Genomic DNA, 15,505 nt, shown 5'->3' with positions numbered 1-15,505 from the left:
GAAGAGGGTAGACAGTGCTTCCGCTATAGGTAATCCCGGGAGCGGCACAAAACGAGACATTTTGGCAAAGCTAAGACCCATATAGCAGTCATGCCCTCGGACTTGGGTAAGTCTGTAATGAAGTCCATAGTCAAATGGGTCCAGGGTTGGCGAGGTGCCGGAAGTGGTTGTAACAGTCCAGTAGGCAATGTGCAAAGTACTTTATTAGCAGCACAAGTTGGACAGGCAGCCACATAGTCAGTAACATCCCTTTTCATATGAGGCCACCAGACATGACGTTGCAAGGTCTTAAGAGTGATGGTGACACCAGGATGACCGGATAACACACCACCATGAGCCCAGAGGAGTACAGGTTTTCTGAGGCTAGGGGCTACGAACAGGCAACCTGGTGGTATCTTCAAGCCTTGGGGAACACGATTCTGGGTTTCTTGTAACTGATGGGAAAGAGCTGTAGAGATCTGTGTGACAATTTTGTGAGGTGGGATTATATACTGCTCGGTAGGTTGATCTTCTTCAGAGGTAGCGAACTGTCTGGAAAGAGCATCGGCTTTCTTGTTTTTATGCCCAGGAACATAAGAACGAACAAAATTAAAACAGGAGAAAAACAGAGCCCATCGAGCCTGACGTGAGTTCAAACGTTTTGCAGTCTGAAGATACAGCAGGTTTTTATGGTCAGTGAGGATAGAAGCTCCTTTTAGAAGATGTCACCATTCAGACAATACCAATTTGATGACCAGTAGTTCTCGATTCCCAACGTCGTAATTCATCTCCGCTGGAGAAAACCTTCTAGAAAAAACACTACTGGATGGATTCTACCGGACTTAGGCTGTGTCTGGGACAGCACGCCACCTGCTCCTACTTCGGAGGCATCAACCTCAACTATGTACTGGAGATCGGGATTTGGATGCTGAAGAATTGGAGCCTTGCTGAACCTGTCTTTTAATTGCTGGAAAGCCGATTCTGCTTCTGAGGACCACACCTTGCAATTTGTACCTTTCTTAGTCATAGCAGTAAGGGGGGGCCGCAATAGAGGCAAAACCTTTGATGAAGTGTCTGTAGTAATTTGCAAACCCTAGAAAGCTTCGGAGCCCTCTTAAAAGTGGTCAGTTGGGGCCACTGAAAGACAGCGGAAAGTTTTTGAGGGTCCATTTGGAACCCGACAGCACTTATAATGTATCCAAGGAAAGGAATATGGCTTTGATAGAAACTGAATTTCTCAACCTTCGCGTAAAGATTGTTTTCTCTAAGTCGTTGTGATACCTTCTTTACATGTGAGATGTGCTCTAGATGAGTCTTGGAAAAGATTAAAATGTCGTCCAAGAATATGATCACAAAACTGTTGCTGAAATCATGAAAAATGTAATTCATGAAACGTTGGAAGACAGCGGGGGCGTTACACAACCCAAATGGCATAACCAGATATTCAAAAGGTCCATTACGAGCGTTGAATGCTGTCTTCCACTCGTCCCCATCTTTAATTTGAATCAGATTATAAGCCCCTCGTAGGTCCAGCTTAGAGAAGATAACGACTCCCTTAAGTACATCAAACAGTTCAAGAATGAGAGGCAAAGGGTAGGAGTCTTTTACGGTGATTTGATTTAACCCTCGATAATCTATGCATGGTCGAGGACCCCCAACTTTTTTTTCAACAAGGAAAAAACCTGCCCCTACTGGAGAAGAAGAGGGTCGGATAAAACCTCTTTCCAAGTTGTCTTTCACTAATTCCTCCATGGAATTTTGTTCAGGCTAAGACAGGGGATAGGTCCTTCCTTTGGGAAGAGGTGCTCTGGTAGGTGTGGAGGTAAAACCTCTGCCTTTTGCTTGCAAAATACATCTGCCACCTCATGGTATTCACGAGGCAAGGTAGGTGGGATGGCCACGGAAGCCAACAGACAACCAGAAAGTCTTCCGGGTTGAGACAAACAGTTTAGATGACAGAACGACCCCCAAGAGGTTAGTTCTCTATTTTCCCAATCAAAAGAAGGGTTATGTTGTTGTAACCATGGGTAACCATGGGTAACCGAGGATAATGGGCAGAAGTGGGGAATTAATAAGAGACAAAACAACTTCCTCTTTGTGGAGTACGCCTACCTGAAGGGTGATAGTCGTAGTCTCAAATTTTACAATGCCATCTCCCAAGGGTTGTCCATTCAGAGTGGTGATGTTCAGGGGTCTAGACTTTGGAACAAATAGGATTTTATTTTCTTTAGCAAAAGTGTAGTCAAAGAATATGCCAGCAGCTCCAGAATCCACAAAAGCCTCACAGGAGACAAGTTTAGAGGGTAAATAGATAATTGCGGGAACGGTAATCTTGGTCTTGGAGGATATACCTGTAAGGTCTAACCCAGCAAATCCAACACTGGTTAGACCCTGCCTTTTACTGGATGGGAAGGGCAGACAGATAACAAATGTCCTTTAAGTCCACAGTACAGGCATCGGCCCCATGCACGCCTCCTTTGTTTCTCCACCTGCTAGGTGGAGACGGCTTATTCCATGGGTTCCACAGGTGCCTGGGGGTCAACTGAGATTTCAGGTTCTGGCTGAGGTGGTGCTTGGAAGTTAGGGGCCAAAAGGTAAACTGGCCTAGGAAACTTGTGAGTTCTAATGCCGCGTACACAAGGTCGGACTTTTCATCTACAAAAGTCCAACGGACGCTGACGGACTAAAGCTGGCTGGTAATCCGATCGTGTGTGGGCTTCTCCGGACTTTCAGCAGACTTTTTCAGCCTCAAATCCGACGGACTTTAGATTTGAAACATGCTTCAAATCTTTACGTCGTAACTACGACGGACCCCGAAATCCGCTCGTCTGTGTGCTAGTCCGACGGACAAAAACCCATGCTAGGGCAGCTATTGGCTACTGGCTATGAACTTCCTTATTTTAGTCCGGTGTACGTCATCACGTACGAATCCGTCGGACTTTTGTGTGGTCGTGTGTAGGCAAGTCCGTTCGTTAGAAAGTCTGCTGCAAGTCCGCCGAAAGTCCGCCGGAAGTCCGCCGGAAGTCTGTCGGACAGGCTGTCGGACTTTTGTAGACGAAAAGTCCGACCGTGTGTACGCGGCATAAGTCTCTCTTGGCACCTTTCATGATACCGGACATCCAGATGAACATACAGCTCTATGAATTTCTCAAGGTCTTCTGGGGAATCCTTATAGACTAATTCGTCCTTGATGCGATCTGTAAGACCTTTTCGGAAGGCTGCGTGTAATGCCCTAAAGTCCCAATTAGTCTCAGCAGCCAAGGTACGGAACTCAATAGTATATTGTGCCACAGACCTGGTACCTTGTTGTATGTCCAAAAGTGAGTACTCATCTGCAGAAGCTCTATCTGGCTTGCCAAATACAGTCTGGAGAGAAGCCAGAAATTTTTCAGCGTCTAGCAGCACAGGATCATTGCGTTCCAGGTAAGGAGAGACCCAGGCCAGGGCCTTCCCCTTTAACAAGGAAATTTCAAAAGTCACTTTGGCAGATGAAGTGTTAAAAGTCCCAGGGTTGTTGCGGAAATGCAAACGGCAAACATTTAAAAAGCCTCTGCAGTCCTCAGTATCACCACCAAATTTTTCAGGCAGGGGAAGTTTGGGAGGTACAGAAGAGGTGGGTTGGATTGGAGCAGGAGTCTGGACCGTTGCAGAAGGACCAGGCAAGCAAGATTTAAGCATAGTACAAAGTTCATCTAACTTGGGGTCCAGGGAAGAAAGATGCTGTTCATGAGCTCCAATCAATTATCCCTGACGTGAAATCGCCTTAACAATCTCAGCAGGGTCCACTGCCATTGTGGCCCATTTGTAATGTAAGGTACCTGTGATAGGTAGTGTCTGAAGTGGAGCTTGTGTGCTGAGGATTCAGGCGAAAACTTAGACAGATCAGGACGCAACAGATCAGGCAAAGTAGTACACAATCGAAATCAAGAGATTGGTCAGGCAGGCAAAGGTCATAAATGAGCTGGCGGTGAAGTACAAAATCAGCAGGCTAGAGAGTAGTCAGGAATTCAGGCAGAAGTTCAAATATGGTATTCAGAGTCAAAAAGCAGTCAAAACACCCAGGAAGCTAGTCCAAACAAATGTGCACTGAGAGATAGGAAGTGCTGCTATTTATGGGCTGCTTTGATTGTAGATTGTCCACAGCTGGCAGCAGGTGGAGATAGTGAGTCCAAGGTAATGCATCAAACTAAGAGAACATAGCTATAACTCCAGAGCTCCTCTGTGGCACAACAAGTAAGACTGCCGCTATGGGACCAGGAACATGACAGAAACAAACTCAGTTGGAACACCTTTAGTGGATCTGGTAAAGCACTCAGCCAGATCAAAGCAAGAGCCCTTTACAGGCAGTGTCCAGCTTATTTCCACATGGCTACTGATCCCAGAACCACCTTTTCAGGCACCGCTAGCCCGCCTGGCTGCAGCTGTCCCCGTCACTAGCCCTCCTGGCTACTTCTCCTCAGTCCTCCCAGACCGCTACCACAGTCCTCCCAGACCACACACTCACCAGCTCACCTAGCTGACTTCTGGGGAACTCACTCTTTCCTGCTGTCCTCACACTTGCTCTCGTGCATCTAGGAAGGTTATCCCTTGTGTATTGTAGAGCAGCGATCCCCAACCTTTTTGGCACCGGGACCGGCTGTGTGCAAGAAAATTGTGCCAAGGCCCGGGGGGGGGGTGTAAGCGCATGGGGTGTAAGCGATTTTTCGCTGGCAATTTTTCAGGGCAATGGCTGGTGTTAGTGCTTCAATCATCCCGGCACCATGGTTGGTATGGTGTCAGGATGATTAAAACACATTATTTCTATCATTACATTGTAATAAAAAATGAAATAGTTCAACTCACCATAATGCAGAATCATTGGGAGCCTTAAGCGTGTCACTTGCCACCTTTGCTTGTCACTTGCCACCATCACATGTCACTTGCCACCACTGCATGCCACCAGATGGGGATGTCACTTGCCACTATGCCTGCCACCAGATGGAGATGTCACTTGCCACGCTGCCTGCTACCAGATGGCGATGTCACTTGCCACACTGCCTGCCACCAGATGGGAACGTCACTTGCCACACTGCCTGCTACCAGATGGGAATGCCACTTGCCACGCTGCCTGCTACCAGATGGGGATGTGACTTGCCACGCTGCCTGCCACCAGATGGGAATGTCACTTGCCACACTGCCTGCCACCAGATGTGGATGTCACTTGCCACCCTGCCTGCCACCAGATGGGGATGTCACTTGCCACGCTGCCTGCCACCAGATGGGGATGTCACTTGCCACTATGCCTGCCACCAGATGGAGATGTCACGTGCCACGCTGTCTGCCACCAGATGGGGATGTCATTTGCCATGCTGCCTGCCACCAGATGGGGATGTCACTTGCCACGCTGCCTGCCACCAGATGGGGATGTCACTTGCCACTATGCCTGCTACCAGATGGAGATGTCACTTGCCATGCTGCCTGCCACCAGATGGGAACGTCACTTGCCACGCTGCCTGCTACCAGATGGGAATGTCACTTGCCAAGTTGCCTGCTACCAGATGGGGATGTCACTTGCCACACTGCCTTCCACCAGATGGGAATGTCACTTGCCACGCTGCCTGCCACCAGATGGGAATGTCACTTGCCACGCTGCCTGCCACCAGATGGGAATGTCACTTGCCACGCTGCCTGCCACCAGATGGGGCTGTCACTTGCCACGCTGCCTGCCACCAGATGGGAATGTCACTTGCCACACTGCCTGCCACCAGATGGGGCTGTCACTTGCCATGCTGCCTGCCACCAGATGGGAATGTCACTTGCCACACTGCCTGCCACCAGATGGGGATGTCATTTGCCATGCTGCCTGCCACCAGATGGGGATGTCACTTGCCACGCTGCCTGCCACCAGATGGGAATGTCATTTTCCATGCTGCCTGCCACCAGATGGGGAGGTCACTTGCCACTTGTGGGCCGCGGCCCACAGGTTGGAGACCTCTGTTGTAGAGGGTCCCTCCAGCACCCGAGCCCCAGGTCCGAAGTCACCCGCCCTCCCCAGACTAGGGGACACCCTCAAGGGCCACCGACAGCCTCCTCAGCACTCCTTTTCCATCTTCCACCTGCCCATTTACGGGGGATTGGCTGGGGCCTTCATCAATACTCCAGGCAGCTCCTCCTAAACTCCACCCTCTACTTCTGGAAGCTTCTCCAATGTTACAGAGAGAAGGGGGAGTTACCAGAAATGCTCCTTGTTGAGTCATCCAGCCTTCCTGGGTCACTCAGACCTGACCCAGATTCAACCCAACCTTGTTACCTACTCTAACAGTTATGTACACTAGCACACTAGCTATAGGGTGCTACATAAAGTTCATACAGCGCTGACAGCTACTGCATGTTAGTGAAGTAAATAGTTTGTGTGGAACAGCTTGGTCCAAATGAATCACTATAATAGCTGGAGATCAGCTTTAAGCCAAACACAATATTCAATGTAATTTACCATACTTACATTTTGTGTCTCTTTTAAGTGTCCCTCATTATCAAGTTCTAAAGTTGGGAGGTATGGGAAGGTGCACCACATGTTGGGTTTTGGCATTTATGGCAATAAAGTTCTGTGCTGCCCTGTGCAAATGATATGGCTCCCCAACCAAAAGCAAATCTTGCTCAGGTTCCTTGTAATCGTTGCAATTTAATATCTCATTTCTGCTTTGCAAAAGTTGTATACATGCTCCTTGGAAACTCGAACAGCTCTGTTTAGGCCCCCTCCCCTCAAACATATAAGTATAATAGGCACCCCATTAAAAGAAATTGCATTTAAAAACACCAGACACTATGGATGTGTACTAGAGCAATATGTCCTTTCAAGGTTCATTAACTATTCCTGTGAACTGCACAGGCAGATAACAGGAACACAGCTTGATGGCAATACAGCCTTAGCTCACAGAAGATGAACACAAGCCTGATAAGCTGCACTAAGCATTTTGCTTCAGTACAGCAGTCACCAAACCGCTTGGAAAGCACATGGGTGTATGACAGTGCATAAACTGCTGGACACACTGAAAGCGAACCTCATCCGGCCCATAAATTGCCTGACCTAAAAATACTGCCAAACTGCAAGCATTTTGTGGTGTATGCAAATATGTTTGTTACTATTCAAGTTAACTCATGTCTCCCTATAAAGTACTAGTTCCAGGGGGTACCAGAGATTTGCATTCTCTCTGATTCAATTAAGGTTAAGCTCCATCTTCTTACCACAAACACCACCCTCTGTTATTTAAAAAATATGTAAACTCAAAACCTATTTTTCAATATGTTTGGCATTGTGCCTGTAGCAGGGTTGCCAACCTCCCATGGCATTTTTTACTGACAAAACATAGGAAATTTACTGACGGAGCACATTTTGTACTGGCAACCTGAAAAATTACAAAATTCCTATTAAAAAGACAAATCAATATTTAAACAGTATAAAAATTATACAAAAACACTGACAATACACAAAACAAATAAATTGATTGGTTTAAACTTACAAGAGTCAACACAACATGACAAATGATCAGCCCCTAAAATTTACGGACAGTTGCAAAAGTCACTGATTTTTACAAACTGTCAGTAAATTTACTGATGGTTTACTGACGTTTGGCAACCCTGGCCTGTAGCACCCTAACATTGTGAACCTGAAAAACAGTGTGCTGTTACCGGCAGGATCTCTAGGTAAAAGTCTTTGGCTTCATTCACAAAGGCGATCAAAATAGGCAGTTTGGTCACGTTAATGCGAGTTATAGGCTGCTCTACAATTTAACACCTGTATGAACTGAGCCTTTGAGGAAGATCCACAAAAAAAAAAAGATTTGCTTTAGAGACTTCTATACAGTAAGGAATGATGCCAGGCATGCTAAAAAAATAGATTTTGGGCTTACATACAATTAAGCTGTAAAATAGCTGATTTTAGAAAGAGAATTTTGGTCGGGGGAACTTTGAATGAGGCCAATCAATATATAGAGTAAGCACATAGGATATAAAGAACAGTATTACTTGTATGATTTTATTACATAAAAGGGGGGGTTTTGGACTTTCAATGAGAGATGTATACGAAGCTCATCAATAATATTATACATTCAATATATACTACTGATTTGAATCCACAGAAGTGTTAGCTGACTGTCACCTATACTTGCACATTGTCTTTGGGGAATCCACAATGCTCCTGGTTTGTCCACGTGTCTCTACCTCAGCTCCCATGTCAGACATCTCGAGCAGCTCCAATCCTCTGTTCACATATATGCAGTTGAAGTATTTATAGGGATGTCCATTCTGTCCCTTACACCCATTACTTACCCCTATTATTAAGCTACAATATTATACCATATGGTTATGTCTCTTTATAGATCACCATTGCATTCCCCCCTAAATAGTTGGTACCCCATCGAAGCACGTCGGGCCTACATAGATGCATGATGTCCTTACAGATGATTTTATATGTCTTTTACATTGTTCCACTCAAGACTTTTAAATACCATCCAGCCCTTCCAGTGGCCTATGTTGTGTAGGACTTCATACCATGATATGCCAAAGTCTCATGGCATTAATATGAATATGTGGTTTTTAGCATGCCTTGCGTTTATGTGATTTGTATGCTGTATATCAAGGGCCTCCAACCACCGGGCCACAGCCCACCACCAGGCTGTACTGTCTCTGCAGCCAGGCCAGGAATGGCATCCCTCATCTGGTGGCAAGCAGTGTGGCAATTGGAATTCCTCATTTGGTGGCAGGAAATGTGGCAAATGGCATTGCTCATCTGGTGGCAGGCAGCGTGGCAAGTGACATTCTTCATCTGGTGGCAGGCAGCGTGGCAAGTGGCACTCCTCATTTAGTGGCAGGCAGCGTGGCAAGTGGCATTCCTCATCTTGTGGCAGACAGTGTGGCAAGTGGCATTCCTCATCTGGTGGTAGGCAGCATGGCAATTGAAATTCCTCATTTGGTGGCAGGCAGCATGGCAAATGGTGTTCCTCATCTGGTGGCAGGCAGCGTGGCAAGTGGCATTCCTCATCTGGTGGCAGACAGCGTGGCAAGTGACATTCTTCATCTGGTGGCAGGCAGCGTGGCAAGTGGCATTCCTCATCTAGTGGCAGTCATAGTGGCAAGTGGCATTCCTCATCTGGTGGCAGGCAGCATAGCAAGTGACCTTCCTCATCTGGTGGCAGGGGAAGTGGTAAGTGACATTCCTCATCTGGTGGCAGGCAGCATGGCAAGTGACATTGCTCATCTGGTGGCAGGCGACGTGGAAAGTGACACACTCGGGGCTCCCACTGATTCTGCATTATGGTGAGTTGAACTATTTCATTTATATTACAATGTAGTATAAGAAATAATGCGCTTCAATCATTCTGACACCAGCTATTGCCCCAATAAATTGCCTGTGAAAAATCGCTCCCCCCCCCCCCCCCCCCCCGCGCGCATCTTGGCACAATTTTCGTCCACGCAGTCAGTCCCCAGTGCCAAAAAGTTTGGGGACCACTGCTGTATATGATCTCACAAAGTACAGTAAAATTTTCTTTGCAATGACTGCTTTTTGGTATACATCTCTCATTTAAAGTCCAAAAAAAACCCTTTTTTGTCGGATTTTATGTAATAAACTCATACAAGTAATACTGTGCTTTATATCCTATGTGCTTACTCTATTTAGTGATTGTCCTCATTCAAAGTCCCCCTGACCAAAATTCTCTTTCTTTCTGTCCAAATTTGGGATGGAGTCCAATTATTGATGGTGCCACGGACCACATCATTTTTTCCTAATAGCAGATTTTAGATCTAGTACAGGTACTTGCAGGCATTAAGTCAGCGGTGTCATAGGCGAAGGCCAGCCACAACAAGCTCATGTCTTTGGGACATTGTGGTTCACAGTTCACTTTCAATGGATTCCTATATAGTGCCACTTCATTTTTGTAATGCTTTACAAAAAAATAACAAATTGTGAATGGGATGGGGTTCAAGGACCAGTGGCCAAAATTAAATATTGGAGGGGCTTTGTAGAAGAACCTATAACCTAATGAGGTGAAAATTCAACTAAAAGTGCCTGCCAGTGCCACAAGGCTGGTTATGTTGGCATCCATAAGTGTTAACATTGAGAGAAAAAGAAATAGATTGATATCTGTACATCTAAGGCCGGCCATAGATGGTTTGAATCTCTGCCGGTTCAGCAGATTTGAACCGTTAATGGACAGGCTGAATGTACTAAGTTAATTGTTTGATCAACTTGGGTACAACCAGCCTGCCGGATTTGATTGCTATATCCGCTAGCGATAATCACTGTCTTCCCCCAGTGGGGCAGGAAGACAATTTGTTCGGCAGATTGGATTCCGCTGTCAACACTGTCTGTGTTTCTGGGGAAATCGTGTGAATTTATTTCCTACAATCCATGGTTGCAGGAAAGAAATTTCCATGTACAAGGAACAAATTACTGGATCCTTTACATCATTGTAAAGAATCACAAAACATAAAACAAACTCTACACTAGGGATCTCCAAACTACAGCCCTCCAGCTGTTGCTGAGCTGTTGCGGAGCTACACGCCCCATGAGACATTGTAAAACTCTGACATTCACAGACATGACAAGGTATAACGGGATTTGTAGTTCCAGAACAACTAGAGGAACATAGATTGGAGACCCCTTATATAGACAGATATAAAACGACACAAATGAATGTAGCTCTGTAATTGTTATATGTAATTAAATGGATTTTTTCATTGTAAGCAGTATACGTTTGTGAATTTGACCTACTGTCGGCCTCTGCAGTCCCCATACAGCAGGGCTGAAGTGTGAGCAGAAGAAGCAGTAAAAAAAGCCAATAATCTCATGTGCTGACAAGAAGCAGAAAATAGAGTGACAGAGAGAAGAGCTCATCACCGTGCTGATTCTCCTTTCTGCATCCAGTCACAAGCAGGTTCATTAAGACCTGGGCTCAGAAGAAGTAGATTGAATGATGTTGGTCATCAGACTGAAGACATGTTTTATTATCTTTTAAGGGTCTATTCACACTAGCAGCAACATTAGAATGTGTTGCACTGTTTATTTGGTTTTGTGCAAACTTTATTGAAATGTCACATTAAAGTTCATTAAAGTGTCACTAAACCCACATCATACAAAAAGATCAATAAATGGTGTATTACATGCTGTTCATACTCACTCAGTCACTATGAGATTCATTTTCTGCATTCTGCAAAAAGTCTGGTTGATCCTGCTGTTCTCTATCTCCACCGTCTGTCCATGTCCCCTATTCAGCTAGGAATTTTGCAGCTGCTGTGGCAACTCTACACATGCTCAGTTTTCAGTGAGTTTCTATGCTGAGCATTTTCTCTCTATCACATCTGAGCAGCTCATGTATCTACAGAGTAACACATGTGGACGTATACACTCTAGTAAATGACAGCCTACTCCCTCCCTCCTCCTCTTCCGTGCCCACTAACCAGCTAAACACAATCAGGGTGGGATATTACATGTAAATTGTTGGAGGCTTCACCTCACTCTTATTCTAAGACACAGGCTGGAGGGGCGTGACACAGCCTGTGACTGACAGAAATCCGCCCACATCATGTTATTGTCCAAAAAAATTATAAAGATTTGATTTCAAATATATATTTGTATGACAATTTTAAACAGTTTATTGATATTAATTATTTATTTTTACTCTGTATTCCAAAGGCTGTTTTTTTTAACATGTGACCAAGAGCAGAGGACTAGAAGCTCCTCCTGCTTATGTTTCCCTGCAGACAGGCTGGGAGAGAGCTGGGTCATGTGACAGCTGTATATTGATTAGGAAAATGGTACTTGGATATTTTTTGTTTATTAAAATAATTACAGTGCCATCATCCACATACAGTAATAGAAGAAACAATGTAAGTTAACCGATTGCCGACCAGCGCACGCCGATGTATGTCGGCAGAATGGCACTGGCAGGCAAAAGGGCGTACAGGTACGTCCCTTTTAAGAAGCGGTGTCGTGAGAGCACCGCTAGAGGCACGCGCTCGCCACGGTCTCCGTGACCGTGACCACGGAGAGGAAGACCGGGGAGATGCTTATGTAAACAAAGCATTCCCCGTTCTGCCTAGTGACAGGACAGTGTTCTACTGCTTTCTGTGATCGAGAGCAGTGATCACTGTCCTGTGTGTTCAAGCCCAGCCCCCTCACAGTTAGAATCACTCCCTAGGACACACTTAACCCCTTCACTGCCCCCTAGTGGTTAACCTCTTCACTGCCAGTGTCATTTACATTTTTTTAGCACTGATTGCTGCATATATGACAATGGTCCCAAAAATGTGTCAAAAATGTCCGATGTCTCCGCCATAATGTCGCAGTCCCGATAAAAATCGCAGATCACCATCATTACTAATAAAAAAAAATTAAAAATAAAAATGTCATAAAACTATCCCCTATTTGTAGACACTATAAATTTTGCGCAAACCAATCAATATACACTTTTTGGGATTTTTTTTTTTACCAAAAATATGTAGAAGAATACATATTGGCCTGAGGAAAAAAAATGTTTTTAATATATTTTTGGGGTTATTTATTATAGCAAAAAGTTAAAAATACTGTGTTTTTTTCAAAATTGTCGGTCTTTTCTTGTTTATAGCGCAAAAAATGATTCGGGATTTGAGTAGGCACTAGTGGGTTCAATTTCATGCTTTATCTCACAGGAATTCTGGCACTGAAACCTCTACATCAAACTTCCCACTTGCATCTATCATTATGAAAGGCATTTACATTGTTATAGTACGCAACAGAAAGAGTGAGACTTCTTTTCTCGGATTTGCAATGGTTTTGGCAAGGGTTGAGGTTGGGAAATCCTCTGGGGCTATTTTATTTCCCACTGCATGGAGTCTATGTGAATTAACCATTTGGTAGATTTACTCTTTTGTGTTCATTTGGTTCTGTACCTCTTCTCATCCTCTTATCACAAAATCACAAAATTCATTTTATACAAATGTACAGTATCTGTGAAATTACAAGTGGAATAATTCTCTTACTTTAACCAGATATAAAACAATACAATTTATTAAGCTTGCCAAACTTGTGTCAGACAGTGGAGGAAGTGATAATGAAGTGTGAGTTACCTGTTTTTCACACATGTATATTTATAAGTCTTTGCATTCCCTACTGTGTAACCAGAGCAGTTTTATAATGCAGAAGAGCAATACACTGCTTTTTAGTTATTTATTTGAAGCTAGAGAGATGGGAAAATTGTATCCTATGCAAATAAAGATTTCTCCATTGTATGGAGGTTATCCAGACAGTCTCTAAGCCCTGTGGAAAATCTTGCTGTGTTTAGCAAACATTTCTCCTTGAAATAATGGTTTGTAAGCAACCTCTGTGAAAATTATTTTCTAGGGCCTATGCTCATTAGCTGTTCACCATCAGGACAAAGCTCAGCATGTCTGGACTTGAACACACGCCAACATCATTGCATGATCAGGGGCTGCAGTCTGTAGTGTCATGGCTGATCGATTTCCCTATCTCCATGCATTTATCCACCTACTTTGTCCCTGTTTACCAGCGGGGCAGGCCACTTCTTGTTCTATCGCATGCATGCCTAGCTTTATCTTTGTGTTGTATCACAAATGTGTGAGTTCTAGTTTTATGAAACAAACACATCTCTTCCAGCATGGGAAGCTCTGTTAATTGCTTTCACTTGCACCAGCACTAGACTGAGAGACTCAGAAATTTTTGGATATGTAGTTTGGTCCCATGAAGTGTTGGTTCTTAGACTACAGACAGAAATCACGCATTAACCTGTGCAGTGCCATGCTGCATGGAACATATTTCAAACACAAATTTCTGACACAGGAATGTGAAGAATGACTCTTACTATAGACTTTGCGTACAGGCCAACAAATGACACCATAAAAAAACAACGTGATCAATGCACATCCATTGCAGGTAGGACGTCTTAGAATACCATTAACCATGAAGCATACAAAAACCACTGTATTTGCATTATGATAGCAGGTGCTTGCCATGGGTTGTAGTTGTGTTAGAATGGGCCCTCGATGTTTTACTCTGTTTTTCTTTGCTCTAGTTTCTGTTCAATCCATCCATCTGGTAATGCCACCATGCTAAGACTGTGGTTTTCAGACAACCTTCAAGCATTGCCAGTGTAGCACTATTAGTACTGACTTGAATAAAAATTGACCTTCAGATGACTAACAGCTTGCATTACAAATGTCCCAAGCACAGCTGCATGGTGATAATGCCTCAAACACATTAAATCTTAAGCCTAGTACATACCATGAGTTGGGATGAACAAAAAAAACGGACAGCTCCATGACAATCTGATGTTAGTACAGCAATCCCCCGCGCTGAGCTGTTGTGTTCTGACAGAGGATGGCCCCCCAGCCAGAACACTCCTGTCAATGCTCTCAGCCTTTGGATGAGAGCGCTGATTGGGAGCTGGTCAGCTGCCGGTTTTCCGTTATGCACGTCTGACAGAAGCTGGCCGAGCAGCCAGCTTCTGTCAGACTGGCTAACATATACGGGCCAAACACAGGCCAGTAGCCCAACATTTGGCCTATGTGTACTAGGCTTAAGGTGTGTTTTTTTCAGGCTGTCAAGCTGGTCAAATAGACTTTAAACTGGCTAATTTGTAGAAAAAACATGGAAGGGAGGGTGAAGCATGAATCGGTAGCCTAAAATGCAGTTGGTCCCAATCACCAGACCAAGCACTAATCTTCTTCTTGTACCCCCCCTTTTTACAGCCTGATTCAACAGACTTTGATGGGCAAATGCAGCATGTTTCTCACATATGTTTGAGATCATTGAGAACTCATTGCAGTTGCATTTGACCTACAGTTGAACTGTTTCAGAAGCTTTTGCCTTCCTATAAATTTGCACAATATAGATAAAGAAGCAGTTCTGACACAAACAAAATTCTGTCATAACTGGCCCTTGGACTGATTCCACAGATTCTTTTGACTGATTATTTTCTAAGACTTGGGCTCCTTGGAGATCAATGTCCTAGTGGTATCTTGATTTCTGGTGTTTCAAGGGAGGACAACAGACAAGGTTCTTGTGTGGACTTCTTCCTCCACTAGTCACTCACTCTATCCATCCAGTGGGGAAAAGCCACAGATGCTCCCTCAAGGGCAGTTAATCAGAAAGTCACGATCTTCAGAGGCAGGCAGCTCAGCAATGCAACCTCATAGGGCCTGAGATTAGGAGAGAAAATCACATGATGGGATGTTTGCCGTATATGTTAACACTACATTTTCTAAACATAAGATGATGATTTAGATCTTTGAGGTACTACCCCTTTACGTAAAATGTATTTTATATACTGTAAATCAGGGATATGCAATTGGCAGACCTCCAGCTGTTGCAAAACTACAGCTGGAGGTCCGCTAATTTCATATCCCTGCTGTAAATGCTTAAAAAGTCTCTTACTAATTATTTATACATCGGAGAAACCAACATTTGTTAACAGCTTATATTAGTCTTCCATATGTTCCAGACCCAAAGTCCACAGACTAGCTATTGTAACCCTGTATATTCAAGTAGTCATTT

Source organism: Aquarana catesbeiana, linkage group LG05, assembly GCF_042186555.1.
Source record: "Aquarana catesbeiana isolate 2022-GZ linkage group LG05, ASM4218655v1, whole genome shotgun sequence".
In the NCBI taxonomy this organism is placed as follows: domain Eukaryota; kingdom Metazoa; phylum Chordata; class Amphibia; order Anura; family Ranidae; genus Aquarana; species Aquarana catesbeiana.
Note: the sequence above shows the minus strand (reverse complement) of the source record.